Source organism: Rattus rattus, chromosome 2, assembly GCF_011064425.1.
Source record: "Rattus rattus isolate New Zealand chromosome 2, Rrattus_CSIRO_v1, whole genome shotgun sequence".
Lineage (NCBI taxonomy): Eukaryota > Metazoa > Chordata > Mammalia > Rodentia > Muridae > Rattus > Rattus rattus.
In genome coordinates, this window is record NC_046155.1 from 137,874,888 (window position 1) to 137,891,035 (window position 16,148).

The 16,148-nt window shown below is 37.2% G+C and overlaps 1 long non-coding RNA gene across 7 annotated transcripts in view; it reads left to right on the forward strand.

Annotated features, from left to right (window-relative positions):
- The window catches only part of LOC116892022, an 80,745-nt gene that overhangs the window by 8,888 nt on the left and 55,709 nt on the right, over window positions 1-16,148 (forward strand). For all 7 annotated transcript variants that reach the window (XR_004386894.1, XR_004386895.1, XR_004386896.1 and 4 more), the window contains exons 4-7: window positions 5,634-5,755; window positions 8,569-8,585; window positions 9,567-9,671; window positions 10,282-10,369. This is a non-coding gene — a long non-coding RNA (uncharacterized LOC116892022). The remainder of the gene's footprint in view (window positions 1-5,633; window positions 5,756-8,568; window positions 8,586-9,566; window positions 9,672-10,281; window positions 10,370-16,148) is intronic.

The window sequence follows — 16,148 nt, forward strand, 5'->3', positions numbered from 1 at the left end:
ATCAGAAATTAAATTTCATATCATGTTCACATTTCTCAAATGCTTTGAAATCATTGTTTCTACTGAAAATCTCAGAAGAGTTTAACATTTATTGATGGCTGTGGGTATTTTTGACTGAGGAGAGTTCTCATTTGTCAAAATTCCATCATGGGCCATGAGGATATGAATCAGGATACTTAGAATCAGCAATACAAAATAACAAGAAGGCTTATGGCATGGCATCATAATACCAAAATTTGTTGGCTAGTATAATACACTACTGAGATCTACAACCAGTAAAAAACTGTTTCAACGAAAATATGCTGGGATTTGATTAAGATAGACACTGTATGTTGACCTTGCCTTAAAACATATTATAGACCCTTCACTCACCCATATTCATATATACAAATAACTTTAACTTTTCATTTTGGAGCACCTAATTCTGTTTCTTTATTATTTATTTAAACATATACCATATCTGTATTTTTTAGGGTATACAACTAATTTGCTACATATTTTATGCGACTCCTACAAAAGTGAAAATAGTTTGGTGAATAGCTTAGAATGAATAGGTCATCAATCAAAAAGGTAAGGTGTCTTCGTATATGTAGCTATATGAATGATACCTTTCTTGCTTGTAAAGGACAGTTTTGTGAAAATATGGGAAGGAGTACAAGAATGTAAATGAATAAAACAAATGGAATTTGAGTTTGGGGAGAGCAGTGATTTTATTCTTGAAAGGAGGAAAAAGACAATTAGTTGAACATATTTGTACAATTTAGTGGAGATTACAGGGGGACATTTTACTTGGTGTTAACATTTTTCTTTTTAACATAGTAGGAAGTTGATGGCAAAGAAATGGACAATACAGAATGTGGCAACATACAACAATAAGATGAGGTCACCTGTACAGTGGCTAGGAGCTAGAGAAACCACAGAATTGCTGTCTTTTCCTTTATCATGTTTATTGTTTGTGACTGATTTGTGCCTGGGAATAGCACATTAGTAACAGAATTAACAATGTGTCTACTATTGTGTGGTACTGAGATATTTATATAATGTTGTATAATGTCATCCTACAGAGTCCGTCCGCTGTAAGGTAAAACCATAGCATAAACTTTAGAGGCTATTTGGCAGTTTTACCCTAATGTAGTATATGTATAGGTGAGAAAAAAGAGCAAAAAAAGGTAAATGTCAGTTATTGTTCTTTACAGGTCTGGGATCAAATGGGTAAGAGGAGCCAGATTAGGCTAGCAATACAGAGATTGTCATGTGACATCCCAAAATCAGAATGCCACTGAAAACCTGTAGCACTGCATTTAAGTCTCTGAAGCAATAATAAAGATAATTCAACACTGAAATTACAGAATCCTACAACATGGCATATTCTTATTAACATTTGTATTTGCATACATAAAGTATGTATAGTTAATGACCAACTTCTGAGTCCATCAGCAGTTGTATATTTCTCAAATATATGTTGTACATATGCATTTATTTAGGTCTGAAATATTTCTTTTATCTCTCCAATCAATGCTATAGAATACTTCCACATATTTTAGCATCTAAGTTCTTCATCCCGCTGTGGGACCTTTGACTTTCTACCATGCACTTTACTGTTCCTCTTGAGGTGTCACCTTATTACTAATCACTGTGTATTCTTACTTTGCATTTTTTGGATACAGCTTCTTTGTCATATATAGAGGTCGGTTTTTACAGCAGAGATGCTGTTCCTCTGAAACATATTTTTTGTTACCTCTGTGTCTTCTCTGAGTATTACTTGTTGAGTAAGTTTTTTTTCTTTTATCATTAATTGACATTGGGCATAGAGCACTGTCAGTTACATTTTTACTATTAGATTATTGTAATGGTCTCCTTCGGCTGCAAAGTTAAGCTATTTTGCTGATGGTGAGTGTAACACTAATTTAAATGTTGTATTTAAAGTTCAGATAATAATTACACTGCCTTAAAAAACTGGCAGCTGTAAGTCCTTTTTTCAAGGCCCATTATCTCCCTTAGACATATTTTACTGAGGAAAAGTCATGATGTGAGTCATAATACAGAAAGTCCTCAATACTGTGATTAGTAGAAACAGAAACCCGGAAGTTAGGGATACAAGGACAGTGATTGCAGCAATCCTGTCAGCTTTGCTAGAACTATGTCAAACAGCTGTGCAGGCTTCATAACTTTCTCTCTTTCCAGTGGCTATGGCTGTGCCTGTTACTTATTTACAAGATCAAATACACATAGGAATAAGTTGACTCAGGTAGCAACACTCTTTCCTTTAATTGAGAGCACCTGTATTTATTCCTAGACAAAAGAAATTAAAATAAAATAAATAAAATTTAAAAAACTAAAATAAAATAAAAATAAAGATATAAAAAATGTAGAAATGAAAAAATGCTGTGTGACCAATTTTCCTGGTCTTCTCAGTGGGGTGGCATGTTCACATATTCCAGAATAGGTAGATCCTGGCTAGAAGCTGATCCCAGTGCAGGATGTTCTCAATTATGAGATTTACTGTGGTTTTCAACCTGCTTCAACCTTACCATTTCTTTTTTTTCTGGTGGCATAGTCTACTTGCCCCACATGGGTCCTTAGCAAATATGACTGCATATACAGGACTTGTAGTTGCTTAGCAAAATTCTCAGCATGGCAGGTACAGGAACTCATGTAGATGCACCCAGATTTTAGTTCCTTTAGAATTTCATGGCTTGATGAATGTGGGGGGGGTTTCTTCAGGGATGCTTTCAGTACAGTAGATTCCAACAATGCCATGGATTTCTGAATATCTATGTACAACACAGGCAGTGCTAAATAGGTAATTCAAATACTTTGGTACTGGGTTCCACATATCTATATTTTGATAGATATTGTTGCTCTTTTTAATTTTTTTTACATGTTTGTTGTTTGTTTTTCTGTTTGTTTGTCATGGTCTCTATCTCATCCAAAGAGAAATTTCTTGACATGCGGGAGGATAATCTTACCACTGAACATGAAGACAATTGTAAGTTGCAGTGAGATATTATGCTGTTTACCAAATTTGTGATTGAAGATTGTCCTCCAGTAACCTTGACTTCAATAATACTGACTAATACTAAACATGATATCTCTCCATCATAGCCATCATAGATGGAAAAGACTGCTGTTGGTATTCATCTTTTGTAAGCTTGCACAAACCTAATCCTCAGGCAAGATTACGTCAAATATAGGAGAACAGTGTATGGCCCAGATGTTCTTGCTTTTGCAATGATATTTGGTCTTTTATTAATAGATACAGTTTCAGGAACAAGACTTACTGAAAAACAGCTGATAAGGATTACGCACATGAACATGCCAAACTAGAAAAAGATAAGCCAACACAGATTCAACCATGTGCAAATTATGATAGGTAAAAGACAAAACCTGGGAAAGGGAATTATTGACTTCTCAGGGACGAGCAAACCAATTGGCTGTGCAGTACCCAAAGGTCTGGCTTTAAACATATGTGCAATTAGCAATATCAGAATGAACAGGTTATCCTGAAAAAATAAATCTCTCTACATATGTATGTATATATCCAACAAAGACTATTTTAAGAATAAGTTGATAAATTTAAGGAGAGCATGTAGTGGTATATGGAAGAGATTGAAGGAGAAAAGAGAAGGCAGAAATGTTGTAATTAAATAGTACATTCAAAAAAATAGGAAATAACCCCCACACACATGTAGGTACATCTTCGTTCACTGATACCAGACCAGGCAGTCCTCTGCTCTATATGTGTTGGAGACCTTATACCAGTGAGTGTATGCTGCCTGGTTGGTGGATCAGTGTCAGAGATCTTGGGGGTCCAGGTTAGTTGAGATTGCTGGTCACCATTCTCCTCAGCTTCTTCCGCCTAGAGCCTTCTGGACACAGGAACTGAGGAGTTGTCTGGTACAGGATTGGTCCGGTTTCTGTCTGCTCCTGGAGCTGACCCTGTGACAGAGCTCTCTTTGTACCTGAGATCCTGCTGGGAGAAAGCCTATCTCCAGGAGGGCTGACACACAGGCTTTCAGGAGGGTAAAGCCACTGTCAGAGATAGCAAGTCCAACTGACACCAGAGATAACCAGATTGTGAGTGGTAATTTCAGGAACCTAAGCAACAGAAACCAAGGCTACTTGGCATCATCAGAACACAGTTCTCCCACCAAAGCAAATACTGGGTTCCCTGAAAACACTGAAAAAGCAAGATTTGGATTTAACCAGAGGAATCCTGTCCCTGACTGCACTTAAGTTCCTGTGTACAGAGGGCTCTAGCCAGATTCCACTTGGGCCAGGAATGTGAACAGAAGAGGTGGTCTCCCCTGTACTCTCAAGATTGTCCACACTTCTTAGAGTCCTGCACTTTCCCCAGGGGATCTGGTTACAGAGAGCTATGGGACTGGGTCATATCTGGGAAAAGATGGGAACTTGACATCTTTTTATTGTGTGTTATCACACACACACACACACACACACACACACACACACACACACACACACACACACACACACACCCCCACACACCCTGCATGTACTCACGGACCCCTAAAGAGACAAATATAAAATTTGAGTACATACACTGTGAAAAATCCAATTTTCTGTACTATAAATATGAAACAGAAGATTTGAGAAACTTTTTAAAAATTTTATGTGAAAGCAATTAATACCTGGAAACCAAAGAGAAAAGTGTTAAAAATTAATAATCTAAAAGGAAGGAAAAAGGTCCATATTTTACCATACCACTGACTATATGTGGCGAATATGTCTTCAGTGAAAGCTTATCAGAACTTGGTGGAGAAAAACCTCCTTAGGGCCTGAGTCTGATATCACCATATTTTGGAATTTTGTAATGTAAGTTAAATGATAGGTAGTAAATAATATTTTTGATCCTTTAATTTATCTCAAATAATTTTGTACTGATATGTGTACTGTCATATCCCAATAATTTTTATCAACTTTAATTGATTTATTCAATCATTTATTTATATCCTATGTACTGTCCCTATCTGGTTCCCCTTCACCTAGTCCTTCCTTCATCTCCCTCCCCTTCTCATTTGAGAGGTTGGAGTCCTCCCCCAATGTTAACCCTGAAAGGGATGGGATTCTCTTTATGCAACAGAGTCAAATAACCTGGACCTCTGGGAGCTCTCAGGCTGAGCCACGTACCAAAGAACCTACAAGGAATGAGGCCCTGGCACACATATAGAAACCATGCAGGTCTATCGCCATGTTGTGCTTTCCCATTAAATGTAGTGGAGGCTCTCCCTAAAGCTGTAGCCTGACTATGGTATCTGATCTCCAACAGGACTGTCTTGTCTATTGTTTTTACAGAGGAAATGTGATTGGAGTACATTGATCTTGTTCTTATTTTCTGGACAATTTCACTGGTACTGGATTTCTGGTGGTTTTGTACAAATTTTATAATTATTTTGATAATAAGAAAAAGAGAATAACACACATGGTGGCTTTGATGCTTAATCTACCCAATCTTCACATTGCTTGTGAATTGTGATATTTGTCTAGTAATTTGGAAGTTTCTAAATCTGATATAGATCTGACTAATTATATGGAAATGATTTACTGTTCAAGTGTTCATATTTTACAATTAATCAATAATTGATTCCTAAACATTTTCCTTTCCATTTTAGGTTCCTGATGCAGGGTCTCTCCATGCTCCTTATGGTGAGCTCAGACTCAGGGAATGAGGTGCTTGTTCTCCACTAAGTTCTGATAAACTTTCATTGAAGACACAGTCAAACACCTAGTCATGGTATAGTAAATCGTGGGCTTCTTTTCTCTTTGCTTTTTAATTTGTTGAGCATTTTACCTTTGGTTTCCAATTATTAACAGATTTCACATAAAATCCATTAAATCTTTTGTTTTCCTCCTTATATTAACACGTTTCTTAAGCACATTTTAAAACCACATTTTTGTGTATGCCTTACTAATTTATAGAAACAACACGATGTTATTTCCAACTAGATATAGTTTGTTCTTTCCTTAGAAATACTCACTTTTCATTTTCTACCCTATTTGCTCTAAGGATATGCCTAGGAAATGTTTGTGAAGTGGCATCCACTGTATATTTTTCTTTTTAATTTGTTGAACGTTAGTGATCCTTTTCAGATTGTATTGCTTCCTTCTATGTAATTATGAAATGTCAGTACAGTACATGGCCTGATATTTTATTTTTAGTTCTTGAGTTTAACTTCCTTAATAAATATGTTTTTATACATTTATGTAATGAGTTTTGGACATATTCATCACAATTCTTCTGTTTCATCCTACATTCTCTTATTCTGAATCTCTGCCGAGTCCTCTTGCTATATCTTTTTTATAATGAATGTGAGAATTTAATGAAAGGCTAGTCTGTTTTCCACATCTCTGTTTCTAAAACTCTTTCTGTTTACTCATAACTCTAGTTTTTAATGAATTAGCTCTTCATTAATTATTATTGTTACATATATACATGTATACAGAGCCAAAATACATATTAGTGTATAAATAAAACCCCTGAATCAGTTTGACGTTCCCAGCTTAACAAAATTATGAAGCAATGTAGTTAATGTCTATAACATTTTATTTAAATGGCAGTAAGGTCCTCTAAAATTCATGGCCACACTAGTCAAATGTTGTATGCTGGTTTACAATGTGAGGCATAGTTTACTTCATTTTAACCAGGAAATGAATCCAATTAATTTGGTACTAGCTATTGATATGATGTCTAAGTCAGTAGACATTTTTAATTTTATTTTTCTTGGATATTTTATGTATTTACATTTCAAATTTTATCCCCTTTCTCCCTCTCCCATACCCCCTCTCTCTGCTTCTCTGAGGATGTCCCCACTCCCACTCACCAACTCCCATCTCAATGCCCTGGCATTCCCCTACAGTGGGGGAAATAAGCCTTCAGAGGACCAAAGTCTTTTCCTCCTACTGATGCTGGACAGTGCCATCCTCTGATACATATAGGACTAGAGTCATGAGTACCTCCGTAGTACTCCATTGTGTAAATATATCACATTTCCTGTATCCATTCCTCTGTTGTGGGACATCTGGGCTCTTTTCATCTTCTGGATATCATAAATAAGGCTACTATGAACATAGTGGTGCATGTGTCCTTATTATATGTTGGAGCATCTTATGGGTGTATTCCCAACAGTGGTATAGCTGTGTCCTCAGTTATTACTATGTCCAGTTTTCTGAGGAACCACCAGACTGATTTCCAGAGTAGTTGTACCAGCTTGCAATCCCACGAACAATGGAGACAATGGAGAAGTGTTCCTATTTCTCCACATCCTCACCACAATCTACTGTCACGTGAGTTTTTGATCTTAGCCATACTGACTGGTGTGAGGTGGAATCTCAGGGTTGTTTTGATTTGCATTTCCCTTATGACTAAGGATGTTGAACATTACTTTATGTGCCATTAGGTATTCCTCAGTTGAGAATTCTTTGTTTAGCTCTGTACACTGTTTTAATAGGGTTATTTAATTCTCTGGAGTCTAACATCTTATTCCTTCAATGATAGATTGCCATAGCTAAATTTTACAGTTGAGTACTTTTCTCTCTTAAGCTTCTTTTATAACACCTCTCTGCTCTTTGAAAAATAGCACTTAGGGACCAGGCACTAACAGGGGTAGTTACTGTACAAATTTCTATAATTCCATTTTTAAAAGCAATGTTTCAGCAATAGGAATTTAACTGCAACATATTGAAAGTAACCAAGAGTCCGTAATAGACTATGCACTTAAGGTAGTCTCCCAGACCCACAAATTCAAATGAATTTCTCCTGATTCCAGTGTTTTCCTTTCTTTTTCTTTTTTTTAGACAGGCATAGCTCCTTGTTTGAATATTATTTTCTAAAGTATTTGTAATTTCATGTAAATTTTCTAAATTTATTAGATAGCTAGGAATAAATATAAATTAATGATACCCTTTTAATGTTGACCATCCTTAGTGTTTTCACATACTCATTTGTATATTTTCTTCTTGAATACTCTTAGAACTGCTTTGTAGAAATGACTATTGAACATTAATTATGATGTTCTTATATTTAATGTTTAAATTTTTCTTTAAGAATATCATACTTGCAGAATAGTAGACTTTTCCAATGTGATATAAAATTATATGCTTCTATTTATCGAGTTATGCTTTTATTAATTCATGTTATATATATTGTGAATTTAATTTTTACTTCATTTTACTTGTCTATTCTGCTGTGATTGCTCTTTCATATCTCATCAATTTATTGCAATATGATCCATGAGTGGGATCATACTGAGAAATTGAGAAAACCAAGGGGAGCATTTGAATAGAGGTATTAATGTGACCAATCATATTAGTTTTGTGTGTATACTCCCCTTTGTTATTTGGGGCATCCTCTTCACTCAGTAGTTCATTGACAACTAAAGTTCTATATTTGTGTCATAATAATTGTTTGAATATATACTTCATTTTACAGAATGTATATTTTGTGTTAATTGCAACATTTAATTTTTCAGTAATTTCTGACTCCATCTTACTAATTATTTTTCACCAATATACCAAAAACTAATTCATAATATTTTGCTTTCTTTGCAGGGTTTTCAAGTTTTTTGGTATGTATTGTTACATGGACAATTTTAATCTATTTTGTGTTATTGAGCCAAGAATTACATTTTCTTATTTTATTCACTTCTTCCAATTTAAAAATTTCTGTGACTACTGCAAATCTTGAGAGCTTTGTAGATTCATTGGTACACACACGCAAGTGTCCAAGCATCATGTGTATTTGTGTGTGTGTGTGTGTGTGTGTGTGTGTGTTTATGCCTATCTTGTGTTTGATTTACAGTAATGAGAATGCTCAATCATGAAATGTTTGTCATGGAATATGAGGATATAGATTTTGACTTGTAGCATTTCCAAAGCAAAATAATACAAGGGAATGATAGCATGGCATTTTAATTCCAAATATGTCCTGATAGTCCAATGAGCTGCTAAGGTATAAGATCAATGAAAATCTCAAGCTCAGTGGTAATAAGCTAGAATTCAGTTGAGCTAGAGACCTAATGGTGTCCTTGTAATCATACACCTGTGTATATATAGCAGAACCCTCACTCACCTATGGTCATATACACAAATATCTATATCTATATCTTTATCTATCTACATCTATCTATCTATGAATTAATTTAAAGTACCCAATTTTACTTAACTAACCTCTTTTTAGCCATATACCACAGCATCTTGAAACTAATTTGCCCTTAGTTTTGAAAGATGATTGAAAATTCAAATTCTCCATCTTTACTTTTTTATCTTATTATTGTGTCACTTTTGGCTCTCTTATGGCAGTTTCTTATGAAGTTTATATTTGGTTGATCATAAGACGAAAATTAATCTATCTTCGCTCTGGATGTAATATTTTTATTCTTTTAATAGATTTGAAAATTATTTCCTCCTTCAAGTCAATGAATTAGAAGATTTAAAAATAGATATGCATGTTTTTAAAAATCTTAAATACATGTTTATTGCTTTCAGTAAACTCATCTTCACTCATTCATATGCTTTCATTTAATTTGTGTCATTTATTTCTAATACAGGGTCTGACTATGCTGTGCAATGTTGTTGCAACTCAAGCATTAAAGCCATGCTTTCTCTCAGCATCCTGAGATTCTCACACTGGAGATTACAACCATGAAATTCTGGTATTGTAAAGCCACTTGCTTTATCATTTCTTTATTGATTGTAGATTGCTCATGAAAAATAATTAGACTGAACTTTATATTTTTCTACAATCTACATTTCTTTTGATTACTGCATGTTTAATTTTACAAAAGGTCTTATGCCCTTTCACAAAATCGAAGATTTTTCTTGTTAGATTTAAACACCAGACATCTAATAACCAGAAATGTACAATATTTATTTTCCCCCACTTAAAGAATAAATGAAATGATAAGAAAAGCACATGGATGGTTGAGGAGAACATTTACTGTAGATAAAAGGGAGAGCATAGTCAGAGGCAGACACATCTGGGAGAGTCCAGAGAATTCAGGATCCTGAGCCATGTGAGGAGAGAGGGAAAGGGAATAGAATCAGGAGAAAGGAGGACCAGGTGCAAGAACCAGGCAGCAAAAATGACAAAAGGGACAGGCAACCAAATGTTAGGATTTTATAGAGCCTCTGACTGAATGTCACCCCAGTACCCCAGGTGAAGAGTTCTTGGTAAAGGGCTGGGTATGCCAGCTAAACTTTTAACAGGTAAGGACTAAAAGTTACTGACAGAACCTGAAGGCCATCTCTGCTTTGATGTTACAGTTGCCTCAGCCATTTGTCTTAGCATTGAACTCAACACTCACCAACTGCTTTGAGACATTGAGGACAATGTGAAATGGAAAAGGCAAGGGTGGGTATTGTCAGTTACTATTTAACATAGAGTAACAATGTGCCCATTTGCTGCTTCTATATATAAAGTATCATATTTGTCATTTATTTTCATTAGGCACGAGGATCTAGCACTTCAGTTTAATTTAATCCTTTGAATATCAAATGAATCTCGTGGAATGATTTTGAAAGTGGAATTTCATTTATAAATCATCTCCCATTTACTTGTTAAGTAGTAGCCTCATCTTTAAATGATTTACATTAAACTCAAGAGAATATATATGTGTGTATATATATACATATATATGTGTGTTCATATGTATATATACATATATGTATATTTAACATATAATTTATATCAAATTTATAAACATGCATATATACGTACACATACACACACACAATTATGTTTGCTTAAGTACCAATTGCTGAGTTTGTTAGGTGACAAACTTATATTTGTGTTTAGGATTGAGTCCTTCATATGTAATAAAGGATTTATCCTAGGAAGTCACTGATTCTCCCTCTTATCATCATTAATTATCCATAGTAGGTCTTCAGTTAGCACCATGGCCTGTGAGGTTCCTGCCATCCATATTGGCATGAGACCTTGTGGTGTTAAGTTTTTAATCTTCTTTGGGCATCTCTATTGTTGATATTTTGTAAATCCATCTTCACTATCATAAATAAGAGACCCTTTCTCACAGCAGACATCCTGTTACTCTGGACCTAACATTTTTCTTCCACCCCATGCACAATGTTTTCTAAGTTTTGTGTTCACTGCACACAACCTAGTCCCTTATTCCTTTCATTTTATATAGTTGTGGAATTCTGTACTGCACTCCAACTGCTATAAAGTGAAGTATTTTGCTGAAAGTGAGGTCGTCACTAATTTCTTGGGACAACAATTGATATCTTAAATGCAGATTTCCAAAAATGACAGTGGTAAGAGCTCCTGCCAGATGTCTGACCTCACTATCTATGGAAAGTTGGCCATGATTTCTCTCTTTTGCCATGGCCTAAATCTACCTTACTGACAAGAAATGTAAACAAGTTAGGTGTGCCTTGTGCCACAAAGCTTCGAATGCCCTGGTAAGGGCTAAGATTTGCAAAATGTTGACACTTAAGGAAAGATGCTATCAGGATGTTTACCTAGAGTTGTTATCTGTAGTTTTCACTTCAATACAGCATGGTGATAACATTTGAAATGTAAATAAGAAATACCCAATTTAATAAAGATGGAAAAAAGTATTAGCTCTAAAAAAAAAAAGAAATAGATGAAGTATAAAGCTGAATGACATCAGAGAGTTTATACCATTTTGATGTAGAAAATTTTAAACTAGAGGTTATTGGAAAACTGAATGATTTTAAGAACTTTGGCAGTTGCCTGGGCAATGTGTGGCTTGGTCATCCATCAGTGTTTTCTGTGATTCTTTATTTATACTACATGTCTGAGGCTCACAGGGAAACAGCACTGACAGTTTTATATTTTCCAATATTTCAGTCCAGTATTAAGACAAATAAAATGGAAACATGAGTAGGAGCTCATATTAAAACCTCAGGGACATAGTTTAAGAAGATTGGAAGTTGAATGTTTATATAAATTGAGCAGCCCTTGTGGTTCTTTAATAAAATTGAGTGTGTTAATTTTTCTTTTTATATCAAAATTTTCAGGGCCGAGGAGTTTGCTCCTTTAGGAAAATTCTTGACGTGCATATATAAGGACCTGCTATTTGTATATAAAATACACATATATAAATATCAAGGCATACTAGTATAGGAAGTACCCCCAGTAAATGAGGGGAATTAATGGAAAGGTATCTGAGTTTTGTTGGCCAGGTGATGTAGCTTAAGGTTGAGCAGTGCTCACCTGAAAGGAGGACTGGAAGTGAAAAGGGCAGGGGCAAGAGAAAAATGGAGCCAAGACAGTGTTCTGATCAAGTCTCAAACTTTAATATTCAACACAGATTATATAAAGGGAGAGACCACAAAGCCCATCCCTAGAACAGTAACGTGGTTGTAGTAACAGTACTGCATTAAACCTAAGTTTCTATATCTTTGCAGTTAGTTAACCTGAACCAAGGCTGCAGCTTGTCAACTCTGACCCAAATCAAGGCTGCTTCTTGTTATCTCCTGCACATCATGGCTGCAGTTTGTTAACTCTGGCACATCAAGGCCACAGCTTGTTAACTCTGGAGCCTTAAATTTTACAGCTCCAGTCAAGGCAGATGTTTATGCTCAGGTTGATAAGGTGTATTACTCAAGGTTTGCTTCTGCCTGTAGTGGGTGTTTTCACAGTTTCCCTAGCCTGCCAGGCTGAGGAGGTCACAAGCTGACCTCGATATCTTGGTAAATTTTAGTCCATTGAGAACACTTTATCACCTAATCTAGAGTTATTAGACATTTGTATTTTACCAGTATTTAAAGTATTTCGTGAGCATGACAAAACTTGTGAACACATGAATTCCCATTTACATGCGCATGACTTCTGCCAGACTAAGCCAGCCAATATTCCTCAATGGCTGGGGGCAGAACTCATGAAGTTGAATTCCTATCCAAGCTATTGAAATGGTGCTTGATTTGAGAGAATGGAGTTCCTTTAGTAATATTTGCCCTGAGCAGTTACACATTCTTATGTAGAATGTCAGTTATTTAAGCATATATAGTCAGCACTAAATTGTTTCATTTGGTGAAAAGAAGAAAGAATGATTGCATGGAGCTGAGATACAATAGTGCTACTAGGGATAGGGGAGAATTAAAAAAAGATATATCAACTATTTATTTATTTTTTTTACCCCTCAATAATAATTACCCTTCTCCTGGTCCCTTAGAAAAACACGGCCCCTCCACTCTCCTCTTTCCTTCTCCCCAGAGAGGGAGGACACCCCTGGGTATGATCATTGTCACTGCAGGACTGGGCCCATCTCCTCCCAAAGAGGATGGACTGGGCAGCCTCATTATGGGAGGAGGATTCACAGGCAGGCAACAGAGTCAGGGATATTTTCTGCTCCATTTGTTGGGGAAGACACACACACACACACACACACAAACACACACACACACATCACACAACTACCCGTGGCCCAGGTTAGTTGACCCTATTGATCTGGGGGAATCCCTGTCCTGTCCAGGTTCCTCAATATTCCTACAATTCTTCCACAAGACTTCCCAAGTACCATCTGATGTTTGGCTATGGGTTTCTGCATCTATTTTGGTCAGATGATAGGGGGAGAATATCCTTGTTTTTAATAGCTGAGTTATATTCCATTGTGAAAATTAACCACATTTTCTTTACTTATTCTTCAGTTAAGGGACATTTGAATTGTTTTTAGTTTCTGGCAATTATGAATAAAGCTGCTATGAACATAGGAGAACATGGTATGGTTCGAGCATTTTCAGGCTATATGTCCAGAAGTAGTATAGATGGGTATTGAGTTAGAACTATTCACAATATTCTGAGAAACAGCAAACTTTATTTGTATAGTACAGTTCTGTGAATGTTACCATGAATTTTGTAAGTTCATATGTGTGTTTTTACTTGGATGGGAGGACTATTCGGGAACTTAGTAGCCAGAAACCATACAGCTATGAAAGGAAAAGATATCCCAATGGAAAGAAAACCTGATATATGGGGGCCCAGGAAACACATGACTTTGAGTTGGGACAGGTTCCAGTATAAGTGAATCCTGAGATTCATGAGCTCAGAAACCTTAGAGCTCTGAGGTAGGACAGTGTCTCAGTGGGAGGGCTTCTTGAGATACAGGAGTCCAAAAACTACATATCCCTGAGAGGAGGCCTTCTCAGCAGAGGCCTTGCAGCTTCTAGGGTAGAGTATCTCCATCTGAGTGAGGAGCTCAGGGGCTTCAGCCACACTCCTTTTCTTTTCTTTCTTCTCTTCATTGCTTCTTTCTTCTTGGCTTCTTCCAACAAAAGTGATACTAGGCAGGAAGTCTCATGAAACAGATTTATTGGTGAGTCCAGGATATTGAGGAACCAGTGCAGGGATAATGTCCTCTGCTCCTGGGAGTGGGCATCAGGGAATTTGATAAAGAACAGTGCTTATATCAGATTTCTTAGGAGGTGGCACTTTTCAGAGCAGAGATTTCCATGGAGGCTCTATACAGATCTCCATTTTAAAGAGGTACCTAAAGGCCTGAAGAGCTTAGCCAATGAGTTTTTCTTCCCAGACACGCCTCCATGTAAAAGATATTTAACCTCATAACAACCCTGAGAAGTGGAGTATGATTTTATTCATCCACTTTCTGCCATGACAATAAATGTCATAAAACCGTGGACTGCCTCTTTTCATCAGTATCCACCATGGGGAGCCATGGAGACGGCCTTTGCATATAGAGCCACTGTCTAATCTCCTGTAGAAGGCCTCTCTGCTCCTAGATACAGCTGCCATCAAGCTCAAGCCTGCAACCACAGACAATCCACAGACTCCTCACTGGACCAGCTGGAGCTCCTCCTTTTCCCCTGACCCCTGGCCCTTGCCAGATCCAGACCCAGGCTCCAACTCCATTCTCAGCTGTTCCATGACATCCCACTGTGCCTGGATGTCTGAGAGCCTGGGAACCAAATGGCCCTCGCCTCATTGCAGGCCTGGGGACTCCCGAGCCAGTTCCTGATGTCTCTTGTATCAGACTGAGTTTTCTCACCCTTCAAATGGTGACTCCAGGCTTCACTACAGCCTGACACCCTCTATGTGACAACATGGGGTAAGCAGGATCACTTCCCCTGACCTGCCTCCCTGAGCAGCTGTGTCCTTTGGCAGAACAGACAGGGGACCTTAACAACCCTACAGGTTTTGGTGGTTTATTTTTTTTTTCAGGGATGGGTTTCACGACTCACTTGTTCAGAGATTTTGTGTTTGGGGTGTGAGGGGAATTCAGGGCTTGGTAAGATTTCATGTTCAAGGATTAGTAGATTTTTTTCACCCACTTTTTCTGGCACTGGGCCTAGTGGTTATGGTGGGAAATCCTTCCTGCCTGCAGCTGGCTTTTGCTGAAGCACCATCTCTAGGGAACTGCTTGTTGGGGGAAGAGAGGCTAAAGTTTTTGTGCTACCACTGTGGATAGCTTCTCTGAGACAAATCTTGCAGTGGTGTTTCACAAGAGCCAGGAAAGAGTTACCACCGTGGACAACGCCTCATGATGGCAGTAGGCTGAGGTAGGATAGGTGTCCCCACTGTGGACAGATCCTGAGGAGCAGCTCTTGCTGAAGCAGGAAGGTGATATGCTACCATGCATAGCTTCTGTGACAGCTGCAGGCTGAGAAGATGTCATGATGCCATTATTTGACAGCTCCTGACGATCCTTCTCACTGCGGCAGAAGGCTAGGGCAGAAAGGAGGGGCTTGGTCGATTTTGTGGCCTGTCACTTAGGAAGTACACCACAGCCTTGATAGTGTGGTGTGCTGCTCAGGGACTGCGACATGTATGTCAGTCTTGTTTCTGGAAGGCATTCTATTGTTTATGTTTTCTATCCTCATTGGATCTTAATTTTTTCTCTAAAATACCTCTTAAATTATATACCATGCTAATTGGAAATATTGCTTTATTGGGGCTATAACTCATCATACCTTTATTTAATACAATGAATATATAGAAGAGCACTCTAACAGAAATAAAGGTCTGATTTAGTGTCATAACTCATGAACATAACCATAGTATCTGGAAATATGAAAACTGCAGAAATAGCAGTATGTTCTACTTGGAAGCCCACAGTTACAATCAAAAGGGCACAGACAGAAAAGGAGGCTTTCTTGTGAATAGCCAGGGTTAAGGCCATGAAGTCAGGTAC